Source organism: Erpetoichthys calabaricus, chromosome 16 (genome assembly GCF_900747795.2).
Source record: "Erpetoichthys calabaricus chromosome 16, fErpCal1.3, whole genome shotgun sequence".
Lineage (NCBI taxonomy): Eukaryota > Metazoa > Chordata > Cladistia > Polypteriformes > Polypteridae > Erpetoichthys > Erpetoichthys calabaricus.
This window is the reverse complement of record NC_041409.2, coordinates 92953135-92969365: the sequence shown is the minus strand read 5'-3', so window position 1 is coordinate 92969365 and position 16231 is coordinate 92953135. Positions and strand designations below refer to the sequence as shown.

General features: G+C 38.0%; 1 protein-coding gene across 1 annotated transcript in view; it reads left to right on the top strand.

The window, feature by feature from the left end:
- Positions 1–16231, top strand: part of LOC114666729 (zinc finger protein 62 homolog) — a 43148-nt gene that overhangs the window by 14980 nt on the left and 11937 nt on the right. The window contains exon 2 of the mRNA XM_051919813.1: positions 10582–10642. The gene's annotated coding sequence lies outside the window, so the exon portion shown is untranslated. The remainder of the gene's footprint in view (positions 1–10581; positions 10643–16231) is intronic.

The window sequence follows — 16231 nt, the reverse complement described above, 5'->3', positions numbered from 1 at the left end:
TTTGGATTTTTGTTTCTCATTGGCTGAGCTTTCAAAGTAGCAACTTCCTTTTGATATATGACATGCGTTATGGAAACAGTAGTATTTCAGCAGTGACATTAAGTTTATTGGATTAACAGAAAATATGCAATATGCATCATAACAAAATTAGACAGGTGCATAAATGTGGGCACCCAACAGAGATATAACATCAATACTTAATTGAGCCTCCTGTTTAAAATCTAACAGCCTCTAGACATTGTCCTCCTATAGCCTTTGATGAATGTCTGGATTCTGGTTGGAGGTATTTTTGACCATTCTTCATACAAAATCTCTCCAGTTCTGTTCAGTTTAATGGCTGACGAGTATGGACAGCCTGCTTCAAATCATCCCATAGATTTTCGATGATATTCAAGTCAGGGGACTGTGACGGCCATTCCAGAACATTGTACTTCTTCCTCTGCATGAATGCCTTTGTAGATTTCCAACTGTGTTTTGGGTCATTGTCTTGTTAGAATATCCAACTCCTGCATAACTTCAACTTTGTGACTGATGCTTGATCATTATCCTGAAGAATTTGTTGACATTGGGTTGAATTCATCCAACCCTCGACTTTAACAAGGGCCCCAGTCCCTGAACTGGCCACACAGCCCCACAGCATGATGGAAACTCCACCACATTTGACAGTAGGTAGCAGGTGTTTTTCTTGGAATGCGGTGTTCTTCTTCCGCCATGCAAAGCGCTTTTTGTTATGACCAAATAACTCAATTTTTGTCTCATCAGTCCAAAGCACTTTGTTCCCAAATGAATCTGGTTTGTCTAAATGAGCATTGGCATACAACAAACGACTCTGTTTGTGGCGAGAGTGCAGAAAGGGCTTCTTTCTCATCACCCTGCCATACAGATGTTCTTTGTGCAAATTGTGCTGAATTGTAGAACGATGTACAGATACACCATCTGCAGCAAGATGTTCTTGCAGATCTTTGGAGGTGATCTGTGGGTTGTCTGTCACCATTCTCACAATCCTGCACATATGCCGCTCCTGTATTTTTCTTGGCCTGCCAGACCTGTTGGGTTTAACAGCAACTGTGCCTGTGGCCTTCCATTTCCTATTCCTTACAGTTGAAACTGACAGTTTAAACCTCTGAGGTAGCTTTTTGTAGCCTTCCCCTAAAACATCAGACTGAACAATCTTTGTTTTCAGGTCTTTGGAGAGTTGCTTTGAGGATCCCATGCTGTCATCTTTCAGAGGAGAGTCAAAAGGAAGCACAAATTGCAATTTACCACCTTAAATACCTTTATATCTTATGATTGGACACACCTGTCTATGAAGTTCAAGGCTTAACAAGCTCATCACACCAAGTAATCAGCATTGAGCAGTAACAGGCATTCAAATCAGCAAAATTACAAGGGGACACACATTTTTGCACAGCCAGTTTTTCACATTTGATTTAATTTTATACAACTAAATACTGCTTCACTAAAAATCTTTGTTTGGAAAACACCCCAGTTGAATGCAGAGTAAATTATCATGCAGGCTGAGAGGGGTTCCCAAACTTTTTCATATGACTGTGTATATATTGTGGAAAACGTTCTTCTTTATAAATAAAAAGGAGCGTCACAAAAAGAAGTTTTGTGGACCATCCCTGTATATTGTCTTGCGGACAAGAAAAAAACCACAAAAGAAATGTTTTGGTGATCAAAAACAAATTGTATAAAGCAGTTGATGAGTTACAGTGGTAAAGTGGCGTTTTTATACAGTAAAAGACATTGAAAACGGGAAATGGTTGTCAGGATCTGACATCGATGCGGTGAGACGGAAGCGACGTCATCTAACAAAAAACCGGAAGTGATGTCATCTGAAGTTGCCGGAAGTGACGTCCCGGCGACCATTTTGGAACCCGGAAGTAGCTTTCTTATTTCTCCTCGGTTTTCCTCCTAAGAAGAATGAGAGATTTAGGTAAGTACCATGTGACAACCCCTTGTCTTGCAATGTTTCACTCACCTTTGGGCTTTTTGACTGCCTCCTAAACGCACGTGTGTGACATATACTGTATATATATTTTTTTTAAATAAACAATGGTTATTTCCCTTCAACATGTGTGTATAAATTGTTGATTCATTTGTGTTTCATACTTGGTGCAACCCCAAGAGAGTGCAAATCCTTTACCTTTTACCTTTGTTTAATGAGTTCAGATAGCAAACTGGAAGAGATTTTGATCTAATTGTTTTTTTTTTCAGAAATTTGAGCTCTTTGATGCTGTTATGTTTGTGTCTGTGCATAGTCGGCTTAAATTCAGACCATAGGCTTCCATTAGGCTTGACTAAAGGCCCTGAGATGGCCAGTTTAATTTTGTTTTCTACCAGCTATTTCATTGTTCGTTTTGAACACCATTCAAAGCTATTATCAAGCTGGAAGGTCACAGTGACAAAGTTAGACGGTTCTTTGATGTTATCAAAATCCGCAAAGCCAGTGGCGGCAAAACAGTCCCACAACATCGACAATCTACTTCCATATTTCAGGATTGATAGGAAGTTCTTTTTTTTGCATCCCACTAACATCAGTATTACAACCAGAAAGTTGTTTTTGGCTCACTTAACCATAGCACTCAGTTCCAACTGTCTTATATTTTCTTTGCTGCTACTGAGGGCCTTTTTTTTTTCGGTAGCACTATCAAAGTCTTTTGCTGTAAGAGTCCCATCTGATGGTTGATCTGAAGGTAAAGTAATGCCATGTTGCAGCCACAAACTACAGTTTTCCATCTATGAAACATGGATTTCTTTTTTGCCATCACAGTCCTTGCTGTGTATTGGGAGAAGATCCCCTTACATTCTCTCACTTATAAATAAAGTTCCAATTTGACTGAATCGGAACTTCTTTATTATCCTCCTGACCGTGTCGAGTGGAATATTTAACTTTTGTATTTTCTTCACCTTATCTGTGAATATCAATGATTTGTCTTTTTAATTTGATAGTTCTTTGCTTTACCCCAAGGTGATGATGAAAATTTTCTCTGTGTGACGCATTTTTGATATGCCCTGATTAAAATAAATTCTAGAATAATTTTCCGGAAGATTTTGTTTTAGTTTATGTGAAGAATTCCATTTCAGTCAGTCAGTCATATTGTTTTAATTTTCTAAAAAATGCAGATCTAATTTTTTTTAATAGGTAAGCATTTTAAAAAGGAAAGCACTCCACAGGGTCGTCGGGACAGCAGAGAGAACAATTGGCTGTTCCCTCCCCACTCTGGAACAAATCTACACCTACACCTCCCGATGCCACAAAAAAGCAATGGACAGTTCACAGGATTCATCACATCCTGGTCATTGCCTTTTCCAGCTTTTGCCATCGGGCAAAAGATACAGAGCAATGAAAACCAGGACAAACAGTTTTTATCCAAAAGCAATCATGGCCCTGAACTCAAATAAAACTGCTCCATATCATTCTCTAAATGTGCAATATAGTCCTTAAGTCAACCAGTGCAATTTGTATATATTTTATTACTTTTCCTTTTCTTGTTTTTTAACTCTTATGCCTTACACTGAGTCGACAGCACCTTCAATTTCGTTGTTCTTTTGTAAAAGTGACAATGACAACAAAGGTTTATCTATCTAAAAAGGTTTTCAAATTGTTGCATTTGTATGCATCTGTAGTGTTCCTATTTGTTGTCCAAAGTATAGTTCATTATATGGTCTTTTTATGTGGGTTTTTGTTTACCAAATAATTGTGTGTGTTTGCCAAGAGTGTTAGTAGTTCTTAAGCCCACTCTGTGTGTGTACGTCTGTGTTGGGAGGCCAGGTTCTCCGTCAAGCCTAGTAATGACAAGTGCTCTCAAAAACACTGTATCAAGATGTGACCATGTTTGGGAAGTGAAGGCTATAGTTGGACAGAAGGTATAGTTGGTCTAATGTGAAGTACCCATCCATTCTCCCAATGTCCCCCGCTACCCCGGGGCTTCATTCTAAAATTAAAGTTAGTCCACTGGTAAATGATGCTCTTGAGGTTTGCAATTCAAACTGAGACTTCTTCATTTGAGTTAGGTGGAAAAATATCACACAAGGTCTTGTGCCTTTCACTTTTGACCTGTCTGCATTTGGATGTACTCTTCACCCGATTTGTGGTTTCACTTAACACTCTGATTATGGTTTTATTCTTCAGTACGGCCTTGCTAACAACCTAAGACTGGGAGCTGCTTTACCAGTAAGAATCCAGCTCATTGTACGTCTACAGTGGCGTCACTTCCCTAAAGAAAACAGAACTAGGTGGACAAAGGATTAACAGTGTGTTGCATATTTTAAATGCTATTTTGTAGAGCTGTGCCAGTTACCTTTGAACAAGATTAAAAGCCGCTTCTCTTGGAGGATTATATCAAGAACTGGACGAAGTACCATATTTTGATTAAACTTGACTTTGAGGTCAAATCATCTTCACAGCATTTTTTGAAGAAAATTCTAGAAACTGCAGAGGTGGCTGAAAGTACAGAGAAATGACTTTTAGCTATTTGGATCTCGCTTCAACTATATACAGATGAGAAACATCTTAATGATAGCTCGTTCATTCTGCACAGGAAATTGCATTTAGAAGGCAGAAGATTGCAAACATATGTGTACGAGTTTTCTTTCGCATCTTTAAGAATGAGACTGTCCTGGTCTCACCCAAACAACTTTAATTAAAATAAAAAGAGGAATTCAGTGTAGAGCCACCTGTGGGTCTTTTTATCAGGAAACCCTCAAGAATGATGATGTAAGCAATTTGAAAATGGTAAACTCAAGTACATACTGTAATGTAGGTTTAACACCTATTTTAAAATATATTTTCTGTTCAAAAGTAATTTCTTGCATGTCTAGCTGTCATAGTGCCCTGTCTAAATCTGCCCAGCCATAGTGTTAATCCAGTGTAATAGTGCATTTTCACTGTAGCAATTGAGCAATCCAAAGTTATGGACCCAGTCCTCCACTGTGGTTTGTGTGCCTAATTAAATACAGCATGTGGTACCCGGATGGGGGTGGTACCCAGCCGGCACACCCAAGAAGACTGGAGGATGGCTTGTGCCTCCTCCAGACCACGAGGGGGCGACTGCCCTGGTTCCTTTGGGGGCCCACGGGTACAGAGCTGGGAAGTTCAACCCTGTAGGGTCTCATGGTCACCGCCAGGGGGCACCCCAATACCTGGAGGACCCTGGACCTCGGCACTTCCGCCACACCCGGAAGTGCTGGGGGGAAGACGAGCAGGGACATCCGGAGTGCTTCCGGGGATGCAGCCCGCACTTCTGCCACACTGGGGCGTGTTGGTGGGAGATTGCCGGGACACACCTGGAGCACACTTGAGTCGGGAGAGAAAAGAGGACGAGGTCTCTGGAGGAGAGAAGGAGGCGGCCTGAAGAAAAGGCATTGTGTTGGCCAGAACTTTGGGGTATTGGGGTTGTGAGCTGAATTATTGTAAAGATGGAAGACCACAATAAACGTGTGTGGGGTAATTTAAACGTGTCTGCCTGTCTGTGTCCGGGTCAAGTTCCACAAGCATAACAACCCAGACTTTGTTCAGAGTGAGTATTTGTATGCAAGTTACTCTGTGGCCTGCAGTGAAGATCAGAGGCTCAATTGTGTCTGTGATTATCTTCCTTAACTAAATTCTGGCTTAATGTGATGCGTTATTTTTTTGGGGGTTATCTAAGAAATATTCACATAAATTTGTCATTTTGTTGTGTTACCGTCTTTGGGCTCTTTCAGTCAACACCTTTGTAAGTGGTTTTGTTAAAGTTGTAATTGCTCATGATAAACTTTTAATTAGTATCTGTCATTAACATTGCTGTCTAGATATCAGAAGTGGCCTACCTTCTCCTAAGAAGAAGCCTGGCAAGAACCGATCAGAACAAATGCCGTTATGGTCTCTTAAGCCGATGTTGCATTATGCAACTTCATGTCATGGAGTATGTCAGATTTGTCATCCCCAGTTGTTGAAGTTGTCAGCGGACCGTGTCATTTTAAATGACCGAACAACGCTGGACATGTCTGCATGCTGACTTTCCAAAACGGTCAAACTCGGCCCTTTTTGTGTGAAGAGCATGCTGCCTGATGGAGCTGGCGCTGTACAAAGGTTGAACAATACACCAAGCTCAGCTGCAATCTTGGCTGTTTTACTCTTTTTTTTCCCATTCTGTTATGGTATGTAAAACATAAGACATGAGAAAGTCGAGCTTCTCCTCTGTTTGTGAGGTCCAAAAGAACCCATGTTGCTGCATTCTGTGCTTTTGTTTCCAGATGAGGATTCATTGGTTGTTAGCCATCACACACACACACAGTCTGCCTCTACGAATAAAGGCAAAATCAGACTAGATGGACTGAGTTGGTGAGCATGTCCCATCAAGTGATGTACATCACGAGAGTGCGCCGCTGACTGCCTTCAACTCGCTAAGATTATGTAAATGATGGCTGCAACTGAGATTGCTGGAAAAGATGCATAATGTGACATAGCCTTTAGAAATGGCATAAATCTACATTGCTAGTTTGACAGATGATTGTCAATGCAAAGATATGTAAACAACCAAATAAAGAATTCAAGAAGTTCCCTTTCTGACTCGAATCAGCACAGACCTTCAGCTATTATAAACCGAATGTGAACAATATCTCCTCAAATCCAGTAACCCAAAAGTAATAAAATAGCTTGCAGACTCAGTCTTGGGGGCACCTCTTTAACTGCATTTTTTTTATTTTAACCAACTTTTCTATTCAAAAGCCACTTTCAACTTAATTAGCAACTATTTCTGATAGTCAGTAATAGATCTTAACCTGTGGTGAATGTTCTGCAAAATCAGTATACCGATTATTATAACCTTTCTAATTTTGAAAAGTATTTGGTATTCCAGAGGATTCATAGCATATAGGAGCCACTTTCAAATGCTAGCAAAGAGAAGTTCATTGACATTAAAATATTATCCTACTGAGCAAGACTGAAGACTTCACATGTGGGTAACTCCATGTCAAATCATCACACTTTCAGACCTCATCATCACAGATTTTAACAAAACTTGGCATGCTGATTTGGTAATATAAGTAACCCATGGAACTGTAATTGCATGTGTCTTGGATCAATATTAAGGGAGATTTAAGCTAACGAGGTTTGAACTTATATGGGGGATTATGACTTTGACTGACTATAACTACCTAAATATAAGCTGCATAGAAACGGTTCCCATATTTTTTTAAAGCATTTTGTCCCATCTCTGAATTGTTTAAACACAATGCTAACCCCAAAATGAAAAGTTACCATGTAATGAGTGATTATATTAATTAAAATTGAATAGTGAAAAAAACCTGTATTATAACATTGGGTCTATTTTTCTTTTTTCTTCTCCTCTAAAGCTCGCCTGTAATGTCTTGAAAATCTCCAGAAAATTTCATCTTTGGTTTTTTGAGTCGTTGCTGAGCTATCATTACTTGTAGGCAGCATCACTTGGTTTCATATCACTAATGGGCCTTTTTCATAGCAAGCCATATTGACATGAAACAGTATTGCAAGCACGTGTGTAAGTAATTACATTAATTAAGGTTCCAATTATGATACACTGAAATTGAACCAAAGCTTCATTAGTGACACTGGTGCTTGCCATGCTATTTCATGTGAAAATGGCAGGTGTGAAAAGAGCCCATTCCAATGTGGCTAATAAATACCAATGCTGTGCCCTGCATTCATCAGAGGGGAGTGAGGTGTGCAAATCAGCCAGGTGTAATCGGTCAATAGCAGATTCAGTCAATTACCTGATGGACATAAAAGCATTGCCTTTGCTGCAGCAACATACATTTTCACAAGACTCAATCAGAAATCTTGTTGTGACCCTTTCAAATGCCATCTGAAGAAGATAACCTGTGCTTTAAGGATGTGCCTGAGACAGCAAAACAGGATCACCCAAGTCTCAATTTAAGGTCAGGTCAGCACATGTGCAGAAATTCACACCCAAGAACAAACTATTCTGTCAGTTTGACTCTTCCAGTAGTGACTTAGAAGACCTTCCCGATCCTGAACTTATGGCTGGTCCCTGAACATCTGGAGATGAAGGTACATGGCTAGGATGTGTTGAAGAAACGTATGCCTAGCACTGGAGGGCCATAGTGTTAATCTAATATATAGTGCATTTTCTCTGTAGCAATTGACCAATCCTGAGACTTTAATTTATGAACCCAGTCCTCCATTGTGGTTTGTGTGCCTAAGTAAATACAGTATAATAACTGTTTCAGTTTATTTAGTTTTTGTGTTAGTTTTTCAGGTTTGTGAGGAAAAGCTTGATCTGTAATTTCTGAAAACATACAATGAATGAGTGCATGATCTCAAATATGATTTACTTAATTCAAGGCCCTTTTTAGTAGCCCAGTGTCTCAAGAAGTCAAAAGTGTGAACTGAAGAGAAAAACTAAAACTATTCTGATGTTGCCATTAATTCTATTTTGTTTTAGTTACTTTGGTGTTATTGTATTTTTTTGGTAATTTTTAACTATAATTGGCATTTTTATTTCAATTAAAATTATATTTCCACTGCTAGTTCTGACTTTAGTCTTAGTTTTCATGAACTCTAATAACTCTGTACCATTCACTGATCACTAATTGCTATTCAACAGCATTGTAAGGAATTGTGGTTTTGATGCACACTTCAGATAAGTAGTGATAGTTTAGCAATGACTCAAAAACCAAAGACCGAATTCTCTGGAGATGTTTGTGACATTATAAGGTAGCTTTAGTAAAAAAATTGACCAATTTTAAAATATTGTTTTTTTTTGGTTTTTTTTTCCCCCGCTATTTAACTTTTAATATTATAATCGCTCATAACATGGTAAATTTTCATCTTGGGGATAGCATATTATTTAAGCAATATATAGAGGTGGAAAGGAGCTTTAAAGCGATATTAGAACCATTTCCATGCAACTTATATTTAGGGAGTGTCACAAAAAACAGACGCAGGAGTCATAAAAAGGTTTGGGACTGCCACCCGTATAATATTTTCTGGCTGCAAAAGGAAAAATTGTTCACACTGATGTGCTCAGAACAGAGTCCAAAACAGAACTGATGAGTTAGGGTGAATATGGCGGCTTTAAAGGCCAGCAAGGGAAGTGAGGTCATTCAGGGCGGAAGCAGAAGGGTCCTCTTCCATAGGTTTGGACCTGGATGTGACGTCATCAAAAGGGTCGGAACCGGGAAGGCTTTTCGTTCATAGGTTCCACACCGGAAGTGACATCATCAGGGCCAGGCGGGATTTCCTGTGAACTGTCTGCAGGAAAGTGAGAAAAAAGGTCCGCGCACTCTGCCACCCCCTTGTCTTGCATGGAATTACTCTCATTTAGACCCTTTAGCTGCCTCCCATGCACACGTGTGTGACAGGAGATAAAGCCAGTTAAAGTCATAACCCCACACACACCCAGTAGGTTCAAACTTTATCTTAACAATCCCTTAATACTGATCAGACACATGCAATTTCAGTTCCATGGGTTACTCATATGACCAAATCAGCATGCCAAGTTTCGTTAAAAATCTGTGACAATGAGGTCCAAACGTGTAATGATTTGACATGAAATTACCCATACACCCTGTTTTAGTGTACATTTATAGTAATTTGGGCTGGGAGCTGTAAATAAAAGAGAAAATACAGAAATTACCTTCTGTCTTACATTTTTATGTAAATGTGTTCAGTTAAAATGTGTCCTAAGCAGTATCTGCTCGATTATTTTCAACTCTCATCTTTGTGCTCGTAATGAAGCAGCAAGTGGCTATTTTAATAACAGACAGTCTGGCCTAATCATAAGCAATATCCTCCCTTAGTGACTAGGGTATTGGAGTACAAAGGACAAGGTTGGTTGGTTCAGTCTCCCTACTGACTGACCATATTGTACTGAGTGAGATACTTAAACCTCCAAGCTATCATTGTAAAATTAAGCAAGGAATTGTAGTCTTCCTGTATAATGCTGCAGAAAATCAATACTGAATGTTCATTTACTGCCACTGACTCCTGGTGTTCTCCTCAGACGGTCACTTAACCTCCCAGTGCTGTCATGTTGTAGACATTTATAAACGATTACACTGTGATTTACAAATCTATTTGGATAAAAGTGTCTGCTAAACAGTCAGGACAAATGTACTCTGTGTTTCTCAAACACAAGGTCAAAATAAAGAGCAAACTTAAAGATTCTTTAGTTTAGTTAGCTTAGTTTGGAGAAAGCACTTTCTTAATGAACAGCCATTTTTTAAAGAATTATGGGAAGAGAATCTTAAACTTGAAGAACAAATCTATTTCTGTGAATAAATTACATGGGTCTTTGCACAGTTTCTTAGAAAAATTTTTTAGTTAGCCAATAAAAGGTGTCATTTTGCTTGGCTTTTCTCTACATTAGAATAATGAAAATTGCTTTTAAAGCACGTCATTTTGATGGAAGAAATTAGCAATAAGAATTTGCTTGTAATTGAACCTATTTGAAACATAAACCTGCTGCCATAGGATTTATTTAGGAGAAAGTTTAAGCTTCTGAACTGGTGTACTGTATTCTTAAAATGTTTTTTGTTTGTGTTTATTTTTCTACAGTTTTCTATGACTAATATATTTTTGTGTCTAATTTTGACAGCAAAATATGTGAAAAAAGAAAAGACTTCCAGAATTCAGAAGACTCCATCTTCCGTTCTAGTGAGTAAGCTGATGATGATATGTTGCTGATATTCTTTGCCACTGGTGAGTGCATACAGTGAATTCAGAAAGTATTGAGACCCCTTCACTTTCTGCACACTTTATTATAGTGTTGTAGCTTCAATTTTAAATGGATACATTTGCCATTTTTGCCCCTCAGTCTACCCTCCGTGACCCATAATGACAAAGTGAAAACATGTTTTCTGATAGGATTTCAAATTTATGAAAAATTAAAAAGCTGAAATCTCTCATTCATAGAAGTATTCTGACTCTTAATTCAGTACATTGTAGATTCTCTTTGGCAGTAATTGTAGTTTTGAGTCTTCTTGGGTAAGTTTTGCACAAATAGATTTATGCGGTTTGTCCCATTCTTACTATTGGAAGATTCTCTCAAGCTCTGTTAGATTGGATGGGAAGCATCTGAAAAACTGCCATCTTCAGGTCTCTCAACAGGTGTTTTATTTATGCAAGTCTGGGCTTTGGCTTGTCCACTCAGAGACACTCCAACATTGTCATGGCTGCATGCTTTGGTTCAGTGTTGTGCTGAAAGGTGAATGGTCTCCCCAGTCTGAGGTGACCTGCTTTCTGGAGCAGGTCTTCTTTAAGTTCTTCTCTCTTTTTGGCTACATTGATCCTTCCCTCAATTCTGACCAGTCTCCTTGTGCTTTTCACTGAGAAGCATCCCAAGAACATGATACTGACACCGTGTTTCACTGTATGGATGGCATTAGCCAGGCAATGAGGTGGAAAAGAAAATTTCCCTTTTGGGGATCAATAGTTTATCTCTCTTTGTACCAGGCAAATAACTGAGCATCAGTCTGGCATATAATGCCTTTCATAATGTATCATTGTTTGTGATCTTTATTTTTGTCTGAGGAATACACACACACACATGTACATAACATAGTAGAAGAAATTCTGTCATACAATGCCTTTCATATCTATAATCAATTGTTGACTTCCTTGTGTTTGTCACACACATACATAACATGATTTAAGGAACTATTTTTAGGTTTTTCTTTGTGCTCTCTCCCCTAAACCCCATCCATCAACATAGTTGCTCTCTGCATATTCTCACTCAAGTCATGTCCTCTGCTATCACCTCTATCCATATAATTTTTGACTTTCCTTTCGGACTCATCTTAATCAAGTTGTACAATTTTACCCAATTTCCCTGCACCTTCAGTTATGCACAAACAAATCTGTACTACGTTTTTTTTCCTCCAATGCATAGTTTTCTCCTCCATTTTAATTCTTTCCATTACCCCATCACTCATCTTTTCATCACTGAAGCTCCTCGTAGCTGCTTGTTTGATATCCACTGATTACTTAACTTTCTTTGCTTCATTTTCTGGCTTTATCTGTTAAGACTGTTCTCCACACACCATTCTATTTTAGAGGTTGTATAAATATCTTCACTACCCTCGAGTCATAGGGGTCACCACCACCTGTCACTTTCCTATTATTTTCAGAGGAAGCTGAGGAAATGGATTGAAACATTTATTATACATTAGATCAATCTTGACAAGAAAAGGCCATTTAGTGCACACAACATGCTCACCAATCATATCCCTGTAATTTCTCCAATATAATATCTGTTGATTCTCAGATTCTGGTTCTAGTTGCTGTTAGCGAAATCTTCAAGAACAACACAATCTCACCACTTGCTGCTCTCCCTCACCGCTCTTAACTGTACCTCTGAGTGAACCTTAAAATGCACAGCTAGTTACAGAAGAGTCTGTTTCTTTGCATGAAATCTGTTGTTAATGGCACTTAGCAGCATATTTCTATTACCTTTATTTTAAAGAAATGTCCAGTATATACAACACATTTTTTAATCATCTGTTGACTTTCCCTTGAAAAAATATAGTTTGGCATGATATAAAATTCATGACAATACATAAGTGTAAACAAGTGACCTTGAGCATTTGTATGTCCACTGGAAATCAAAACTATCCATGTAGACGACTTTCAAAATCATCTTTTATTCAACCTAAAAGTGGAGCAAAAGCTTAAAGAGTGCTTACTGTCACAAGGGTAGTAAATGCTTAAATAGTACTTTTGGTCTTAAGTAAATCTGAAAAAGTGAAGTGCTGTTCAGCTGGCATTCCTATTGACTATAAAATTGCAAGCAGGTTTGACTGAATCTGCTAGATAGATTTAATCATTTATGCACATAGTAAATAACAATATTTTAAACTAAAATAACACCCTCAAACCAGCTTAATCCAATCCCAGGGTGTTGGAGGGTGGCGGCATTGTAAACAAGGCAGGAAGCAGCCCTGGACATGGCATCAGTCCATCACAGGCCCACTCATGCACTCACCTATTCTTGTAAGAGGTCATTTCAGAAGCACCAGTTAACCTGACGCCTGCCTTTGAGAATGAGAGAGAAAATCCCTGTACATGAGATTGGAACTCGGGGCTCGGAATCTGTTAGACTACAGTGGTAACCACTACACTAAAGTTTATAAAAGAAAATTTTTCATGACACTTTAACATATTTTGCTAATTTTATATATGCAGTCAGAATGATATATACTGTATATACACAAAGAGGGGCTATCTGTTAAATGCCAATCAGTGTCACAAATCCTTGGAAATTAACATTTTTTTATGTGTGGTCTTTTTATGCAGTGCCTTGCACAGCATGCACTATCACAAAATGTCATGGAAAAATGTCAGTTGTTTTTACAGCTTATTGTTATTACGCACATGTAATAAAATCCTAAATTTAATTAATGTTAAGATCAAAATACATGCATAATTTCACACATTTTCAAAGGACTTAATCCAGTTCATGATCGCAGGGTGTAGGGGCATATCTGAGAACACTAGGCATAAAGCAGGAACCAACCCTGGACAGGGTGCCATTCCATTGCACGGGACACACACAACTGAACACCTGTTACACACTTTCAGTTTACAGTCACCAGTTAGTCTAACTTGCAAGTCTTTCGGGGTGAACACATAGACTTTTGAAAATGCAGACTTTAAACACACAGTAATTTGTTTGTGTTTATTATGTAGCCCTTTCCTGATTGGATACTGATGATTATGTCTCATTTCCTGATTGGTCATCCTTCAAAGAAAACTATATTCCAGCATAGTGGATGTAGTGGAGTTGCTTCCCGTGGCTGTGCTCACTTGCTTACCTGTTTGCAAATAAATTTAATTTTTGTACAGTTTAAATGCTGCTTACATACACAAAAGGCAAATAATTTATCGGCAGCTACAGTTTTGTTAAAAATCCCACAGATGGTGGGGTTCAAGGATTTTGCTGCCAATGTGCTCATGCCCAATGTAGGCGATCGTCAATGTCATATACATTTTTGGTCATTTTAATGCGGACGGAGATACTTTCGTACACAATGTGGATGGAAGTAGTTTTTGTTTAAAAATGCCATTTTTAAATGAGAACATAGCAGTGTGGATGTAGTTTAGCCTTTCAGAATCAGACATTACCTTTAGTCCAGAGATGCTCTTCTCTGCACAGCTTATAGATAGATACTTTATTAATCCCAAGGGGAAATTCACTTCTAAGTCTTTTTTTTTTTTTGTGGCATGATAACCAGCACCGAGTTTGACAGATGTGGTCCTCATATATAGTCAGAGCATAACTCCTTCTGATTTATATTCAGCAGTTTTTAAAATATTATCTAGCTTTGTTTCCTGTTTTAATTGATTCAGCATATTGTCAACTGTTGCCTACCTTTTTTTAATTGCCACAGCACATTGCTTACTGTTGTTATTCAATATGTGCCATTGAATCCCAAATTGAATTAATGCAAGGGTCAAAATATCTTAAAAAGAAAGTTAGGCGAAATGTAATTAAAGATAATAGCACAGATCACTCAGGTCTGACAATGTAATATAATTCTGGTAGCTGAGACATTGAAAAGCACTTTAATAAAAGAAAAATATACTCTTATAAAACTCTCTTCCTTTTTCTTTTTTCTTTGTTTTTTGAAAACCTGATTTGCATCATCCACTCAAATATACAGAGCAGAAAAAAACATCAAATTTGGCAGACATTACCCAGTAACCCATCAGCTTGTAAAGCTAATAGAACCAGTAGCAGTAGTAGTAAATAGGTTTAGATGAATGATATTAGGTGACCGGGGACACTTTGTCTGTTAGAGAAGACGATTCTCGTACCATTCAACATATTGTCAGTACTGGACTAATGTCATAGTTGATTTGTAGATGTAGCCGGACTTTGCAGCATGTTGTCTAGACATAGTGCAATATCGCTATTGTGTGAACTATCCATCTGATATGATGGATTGCCAATTTTGTCATTTTAACTTGATGTAAGAATGAAAGCATTTATTTTCTAAATGATCGAATCAAGTTTAATTTGTCACATGCAATTATACACAGTACACAATGTAGTGAAATGCTTAGTTATTGAACTCCAAGTCTGTGCATTAGAAGAATATAAAAAGTACACAACAAATGTCATACATTTTTTACTTTGTTTTTAATGATGTGTCAGAACTGTTTTTATTCCTAGATTTTTAACATATAGAGAATAATTTGACTCGATTACAGACAGGATATGAATATGACAAAATAAGAAATGAGACAATCAGAGGTACAACAGAAGTGGAAGAAATGACTAAGAAAATACAGGAAAGTAGATGGAAGTGGTATGAACATGTAGTAAGGAGAGTCAATGAATATGCGGTCAAAAGAGTGATGGGAATGGAAGTACATGGGAAGAGAAAGAGAGGGAGGCCAAAGTGGAGGTGGATGGATAAAGTAAAAGAAGATCTGAAGGAAAAGGGGGGACAAGGGTCAGGACCAACCTGTGTGGAGAAGGTTGATCAAGCACATCGACCCCACATAGAAGTGGGAAAAGATGAAGAGAAAGAAGAAGGTGATGGTAAATTGACTCCCAGAGTTATTGTTCTTTCTCCAACTATTTATCTTTGCCCTGAACTCCAAAACAGGCTGTAAAATATATGGATATGATTTTTTTTGATGATCTGGATATGATGAGATTGAACAACAACAACAACATTTATTTAAATAGCACGTATTCATACAAATAATGTAGCTCAAAGTGCTTTACATAATGAAGAAAAGAGAACTAAGACAAAGTAAGAATTAGAATAAGAACACTAATTAACATAGAATAAGAGTAAGGTCCGATGGCCAGGGAGGACAGAAAAATTAGGCTTAGGGGTAATTAGAATTAGGCTTCGGGGTATTTATACACTACAGAACATGGGAATCTTAGGTTGATACATTGACCAAAAATACTATCAGTCAAATAGCTTGTACATCACTAAAAGATCGTACCTCACTTGGAAAAATACTGAAATTATTTAAGGTTCAAGTGCCCCTTGAGTCACAGTATAGAATGTACATTGTCAAAAACTTCTAATATGCTCACACAACAATATATTTAACCCTTTAGCCATGAAAATAATACATTTATAGCTAGGTATCTCACAATGCATGAATAGAGCTTCTAGCTGACTCTTTTTATAGCATATGCTGTACTTTAAATAGCATAGAAATAATTTCACTTTCCAAAGGTAGGATTAAATATTGCTGAACCAAAAGGCAGAAGTTGATCAG